Raw genomic sequence first — 7,237 nt, forward strand, 5'->3', positions numbered from 1 at the left:
AGAAAGTTCAGAGCACAGATCTTAAAAGGAAAATGTGCATATTTATTGCATGACATGGAGATGAAATTCAGCCTCTATTGATGCCTGGTAATGTTGCCAGACCCTATATCAAATTTTAAAACCTCCACATAGAAAGAATGGTAAATTCCCTTCGCTGAGCAGGAATACTGTTATGTATAGGGGAATTTATTTTTCTTCCAGATATGGAAATTTCAGTTACTTCATTAACACTAAATATCCCAGATTTCCGAGAGAACTGAATCTAAGATTTCTCTTTTTCTCTCATGGTATCTTTCTCTGTTTTCTGTTTTCAAGATGTCTCTGAGTCTCTGCTTTGTTCTTGGGAAACAATAACATGGGCCTGGATTGTACAAAAACCAGTCCTGAGTTCTGGGAACATACTTTTGCTTTTAATAACTGCTTTAGGTGCTGGGATATGTTTGCATCTTCTCAATTTTATGTGTTTAATGCTGTGTTGATGTTATGAGTGGGACACTTGAGAAATGTGGGGTTAATTTGATTCAAGCTCAAAGGACCTGAAGAAATTGACACTTGTTTTTGTGGAAGTCAGCTGATGTTGCACTTGCTAAAGGAACCCAGACTCTTCCTGGGCATTAGGGTAGAACTTCACTTGTTGGAGATGAAAAAGAATAACAAATTGGCTAGGAAAAATGTTTGACTTATTATTCCTTCAAACTAAACTTTAATGAATTTGAACTTCCCTTGTTTTAGTTATAAAATTCAAGGAAAATACAATTATATCAGCCTTGATTACTCTTTGAGATTTGGATAGTCAGAGGGGTTCACATTATTCATATGTGGAATGTGTTACATGGCTGGTTTATTGTGTGAAGTACATTTAGGCTGTTCTTTGGGCTCACATAGGTGCTAGTGAATTACATTGGACATGGCTTGTATATTTTGAACGGGAAATGGAATAGACAGTAAAGTTTTGACTTAGGGAGCAGCATGGTCTTGGAGTTAACTATATGGACCCATTTCAGAGTCTTCTTTTGGTAAAAGCTAAATTGTCCACCTTGGATTCAGAAAACTCGGAAGAGCAATGGATGACTGGAGCAAGCCTCATGAAGGTGATACAGTACTACCCCTTCTTTTTCCCTGAAGAAAAAGACCACTGGATTAATCATTGAAACAAATAAGAAAAAAAAAATCTGGAAAACATTAGCCCCATCCATCACTTATATTCATGTGTCCATGAAGAAATTTCCATTCCACTGTAATTATAAAAGATTAGTAATAAGAAAGTTATTTCTGTTTTCTCATGCTTTTTTCCTCACTCCAATATCCCCTGAGTAGGAATGGCTTCCTAGTGGTGTACTTGAGGAAAAAAACCTGAGCATGGGTAATCCAGCTGTTTCCTCTCTAATTCCCTGAGTTCTAATATCCCATAGCACGCATGAACCCACTGTTACTCCATGCCCCCCACTGGGAGATAAGTGTATATATATATATATATATATATATATATATATATTAGCCTGCTGGATCTTCTGCTGGGTGGGAGCCTGAAGTTTAGGGTGGGAAAGTTTAATAAAGCTGACATATTAGCCTTCATCTGTCAGATTACCTTATTATTTATTTATTTATTTTTTGCGATACACGGGCCTCTCACTGTTGTGGCCTCTCCCGTTGCGGAGCACAGGCTCAGGACGCGCAGGCTCAGCGGCCATGGCTCACGGGCCCAGCCGCTCCGCGGCATGGGGGATCTTCCCGGACCGGGGCACGAACCCGTGTCCCCTGCATGGGCAGGCGGACTCTCAACCACTGCGCCACCAGGGAAGCCCAAATTACCTTATTCTTTAACTGTGCAGAAACCACATAAGCAAACTGATGTGACACATTTTTACCTTTAAACCCTATCAGCAATGCATTTCTTCTATTTTCAATGCCCAATACCAGTTCTTCAACTTGCAAACTTTTAGTTAGCCACTAAGACCAACTTACAGGGCATCAGTTCTGTGAAGAATTTTTCTGAATGTCTGGCAGAGGTGATTGCTCTATTTTCACCGATGATACAACTCTTTGTTGTGTGGCTTTCCAATTACCTTCATTTGATCTATTTGTCACCAAAGTGTATATGATAAACAGCTCAAAGACAGTACTTACCTATTTTTGTGCCCCATCTACATAGCATTTAACAAATATTTATTCCGTAGACTGACCACACCTCACTTTCACTTTTGATGGCATACATAGCTTTCTCAAATACACAGATTTATAGGAAAATTTTAACCAAATCATAAGCATAAAGCTTTGGAGGAAAAATTCATTCTGGATTAATATTCTTGTTGTGCCTTCTTCTCTATGTATAGGAAGATTCTTAAATTTTTGAGCCTCAGTTTCTTTATCTCCACAAAGGGAATAATAATGCATAATTAGCAACTTAATTAGGTTTTTTTTGGAAATAAAAGGAACAATCTATGTAGGTGCCCCCAAAGTGCCTGGCATGTGGTAGTTACTCAGCAGACCTGAACCATCACACTCCAAAATAAGACTATTGCTTTTTTAAAAAGGAGGTATTTCTACCTCTTAATACCAATTTACTGATTCTTTATTTAAAGATTCATTTCTCTCATTTATCCTAACAAATAGACAATCTAGCTAAATCATCCCATTTGAAGAATACCTTCTCACTGTCCTCCATTTACATTGAGATGATTTCAAGAACTAGAGAATGATGCCAAGGGTTGTTCATTCTATTCAGGAAGAAAACTACACATTCTTATTTGGTTACATGAAATTCACAAGAAACTTTAAAGAAATATTAATATTACCCTGCCAAAAGCTATACATTTAAAACTACAGGGTGACTTCCTAAAGAATAAAGGAGAAAAGATAATTTTAGTTTCTAACATATTTTCATGAATGTGCTTGGTGCATAAAAACATATCCACTGCTTTAAAAAATAATAATATAGAAAAAAATAAAATTCATGCACCAAGCAATTTCAGCAAAATCTAAATATTTATTTTTAGGTGTGTTATTTTCTTTTTATTGATCAATTTGATATTGGACATAGATATTTCTGTTTATATCATTCGACCTGTGAAGGATTTTTTGTTTTTTTACTCAAAGGTTAAACCAAAATTAAGCAACCATAATTTCTCTTGTGTATTAGTGAGCTTCTTATGTAGCTCTTTATTATTTTAGGTCTTAAATTGTTTAAATTGCTTAACATGCTTAACTTAAAATTTTGTAGTATATTTGTGAGTGAATATCTATTGTGAATTTTGAATATATATTTCATTTTTAACAACTTTACAATATATATTTTCTAGATGATTCCTCTCAAAAAACAAGGCTTGTCTCTATACAAATGGAAATCTCAGGAAAACACTTTACACAGCTCTTCACATTCTACAAGCTGTGAGAACTGAAAGCAGAGCCCTCATCTGAAAACTGGGGATTAAGAAGAATATTTAGAAGACAGCCAACAACTTTTCACTTCATTTTCAACGGACAGATAATGGACTTAATGGCCCACAGTGTTACAGGTCAGTCATATTGCCTTCTTTCACTTTTCATTCATTATTTATCAACTCAACAAACATTTTCTAAGTGCCTACCATAGGAAGACACTGTCCTAGGAGCTGGAAACATATTATTAAGCAAAAATAGTCTTTCCTTGCTCTCTTGGCATTTAAAGCCTTGGAGACACTGGTGAATATCACAGACTTAGTTTTCATATTCAAGGATCCTACAGTCTTGTGGTTGATAGAGATGCAGACAAGTCATTAAAAACTGTGTGATTAGCAGTTGTGAAAAAGCATTGAAGAAGTATAGAGACACGCAAACACATTACAGTGATGTCTCTTCTAGAATGGGCTTCTTTGAGAAGGTAACATGTGAATTGAGATCTGAAGAATGACTAGCAATTGTTAATTGGAATTGGGAGGTAGTCAGCCTTGAAGAAGAAAAAAAACCCAGCTTATATAAACGCACATTGCAGAAAGAAAACACGATGTTTGCTTGAAATTGTAATCAGAAGGTGTTGAGAACATAAGAGTTCGATATTGCAGCTTCTTACAAAAGTTAACTTCATTAAGAACGCATTAAAGAGTTTTAAGGCGAGGAGTTATATGATGTATTTTTTTAAATAAAAGATCACTCCGTCCAAACTGTTGAAAATAAATTGGGCTGTCAGAAGTAGAGTAGGAGTAATGGAGGGTAACTGAGTAAGGGACCTATGTAACAGACGGGTGAGAAATGATGACATCTTAGAATCAGTGGTGGTAATGGAGAAAAATATCATGATTCAAGATATTTAGGAAAAAAGACTAGCTAGAAGTTGCTGATTGATATAGCATGGCAAGTCCTAAAGTCTGAAATCATTTGTACATTTTCCACATTCTGAACCAAGAATGGACCAATGTTCAACTTTCTCTAACATTTCAACTCTCACCTGCTGAATAATTTTTGCATTGACTGGAGAACTAGCTGAAACAGTTTCATAAAATATGGATTATGTTAGACTTGTACAAGTCATAAATTTGGGTCACTACCGAATTCAGTCTTCTGAACATTAATTTAACTAAAATTTCTGTTTTCTGGCTAAGAACTATGTTACCTAATTAGTCTTTCTCCATTTCTGTCTACGTAAATAGACAATGTCTAACCTAACAAAACAATAGGATTTATCACTTCAGGGAAGACTTTTCCTACACACAGATAGAGAACGATACCCTTCTGGGTTGTTAGTTAATCTCTCTTACAAGCTCAGTGACTCAGTCCTGCAGATAAACCTCATAGCAATAAACAGTGTTCAGAACTGCACCACAGCAGAATGATAGATTGCCACATGTCATGGATACAGAGAGTTACTCCTGAATAATTGTCCTAACCTTGGCCTACAAAGCTCTACTTTTTCTGATTCCTACCTACTTCACTGAGCTCTGTCTTTGCTTAGTTTGCTCTTTGTGCTGTTTCTTGTACATGTCAAGTTTCTGCCTGACTTAGGATCCCCGTACAGGCTATTCTCTCTGCTGAAAATTCTTCTGCCAGATTCTCTATTGCCTCTCTCCCTGCTTTATTAGAGTTTCTGCTCAATATCTCTCCTTCCTGTCTCTGATCATACTATCTTTACTGGTTTCTATTACTCAGTATCCTCTTACCTTGCTTATTTTTCCTTCATAGCCTTAATTAATAGCTGATATTACTTTGTATTTCACAACTTGTGCTTGCTTACTGTGGCAGACTGAATAATGGCAACCTCCCACTTCCTGAAGATGTTTATGTTCCAATCTCCAGAACCTATTACCTTACAGCAGAAAAGGGGCTTTGCAAAGGAGATGAAAACATTATCCTGGATTATCCAGGTGGGCCTAAAGTAATCACAAGGGTGCTTTTTAACTGGAGGCAGGAGGCTCAGAGGAGTAGAAGAGATGGTAATGGAAGCAAGAAACTGGAGTCATGTGAGGAAGAGGTCATGCACTAAGGAATGTAAGCAGGCTCTGGAAGTTGAAAAAGGAAAAGAAACATTCTCTTCTCGAGCCTCCAGAAGGAACACAATTCAACTTGATTTTAGACTTCTGACCTCTAAAACTATATGAGAGTAAATTTTTGCTGTTTTAAGCCATTAAATTTGTTGTAACTTGTTATAGAAGCCATGAGAAACTAATACAGTTACCTTCTACCTTCTTCTCCTGAATGTAACCTTGAAGAAATTAGGGACTTAATCATTTTACCATTATATAATTATGTATGGAACACTGTGTGCTCAAGGTAGGTAATTAATAACCACTTCTAAAATAATCAAATTATATTAGGAAATAAAATTTATAAACACACAGAGTCTAATATACACACAAAAATGCATACATATACCACAAAAACCACAAGCATATACACTCACATATCTGAAAAATACTATAACACTCTTGGTTAATTAAATATATGCTTATGTGTATATTTCAAATCGTTGATTAACCATCTTTTAGTTCTCACAAGTGTACAAAGAATGCAGGCAAGGTAAGAAATGTTAATTTAAGTATAATAACTATACCCTAGTGCATTGGATGAACCATTTTAATCAAGGAGATGAACTTCTATATCAATGTCTGGTGCCTTCTGTTGCAAGGCAGTTGGGATGAAGGTAACATGGCTGTTACAGTTTAAAGTGTATATTCTTTTCTTAAGTTTTTAAATTTAAAATTATTTTTATTGGGGTATAGTTGCTTTACAATGTTGTGTTAGTTTCTGTTGTACAACAAAGTGAATCAGCTATATGTATACATATATCTCCTCCCTCTTGGACCTCCCTCCCACCCCCCATCCCATCCATCTAGGTCATCACAGAGCACCAAGCTGAGCTCCCCCTGCTATACAGCAGGTTCCCACTATCTGTTTTACACATGGCAGTGCACATACATCAGTCCCAATCTCCCCGTTCATCCCACCTCATCCCCATGTCCACAGGTACATTCCCTACATCTGCATCTCTATTCCTACCCAGCAAATAAGTTCATCTGTACCATTTTTCTAGATTCCATATACATGTGTTAATATACAATACTTGTTTTTCTCTTTCTGACTCACTTCACTCTTACTTCACTCTAGGTCCATCCACATCTCTACAAATGACCCAATTTTGTTTCTTTTTATGGCTGAGTAATATGCCATTGTATATATGTACCACATCTTCTTTAGCCATTCATCTGTCAATGGACATTTAGGTTGCGTCCATATCCTGCCTATTGTAAATAGTGCTACAATGAACATTGGGGTGCATGTGTTTTTTTGAATTATGGTTCTCTCAGTTTATATGCCCAGTAGTGGGATTGCTGGGTCATATGGTAGTTCTATTTTTAGTTTTTTAAGGAACCTCCATACTGTTCTCCATAGTGGCTGTATCAATCTATATTCCCACCAACAGTGCATGCGGGTTCCCTTTTCTGCATACCCTCCCCATCATTTATTGTTTGTAGATTTTTTGATGATAGCCATTGTGACCAGTGTGAGGTGATACCTCACTGTAGTTTTGATTTGCATTTCTCTAATAATTAATGAGATTGAGCATTAAAGTGTATATTCTTTCCTGAAACAAAACTGAAATAAAGAAAAGCCATGTTTTTGCAACTCAGCTAGGTCTTCAGCACCGTTTTTCGGCAATAGCAAGGGTTTGGATTTTAGGGAAAAACAGGGAATAAACATAATTCAGGACTGAGCAAAAAAAACCATTATCTCACTATTCCTGAATTTAAAGACTGATTTTTCAGTG

General features: G+C 36.3%; 1 long non-coding RNA gene across 1 annotated transcript in view; it reads left to right on the forward strand.

Moving 5' to 3' along the window:
- LOC125965066 (uncharacterized) overlaps positions 1–6,300 on the forward strand; it is a 33,374-nt gene extending 27,074 nt beyond the window's left edge. Inside the window, exon 3 of the long non-coding RNA XR_007478559.1 lies at positions 3,300–6,300. This is a non-coding gene — a long non-coding RNA (uncharacterized LOC125965066). The remainder of the gene's footprint in view (positions 1–3,299) is intronic.
- Positions 6,301–7,237: the final 937 nt, after the last annotated feature.

The sequence above is a fragment of the Orcinus orca genome, chromosome 7 (assembly GCF_937001465.1).
Source record: "Orcinus orca chromosome 7, mOrcOrc1.1, whole genome shotgun sequence".
Lineage (NCBI taxonomy): Eukaryota > Metazoa > Chordata > Mammalia > Artiodactyla > Delphinidae > Orcinus > Orcinus orca.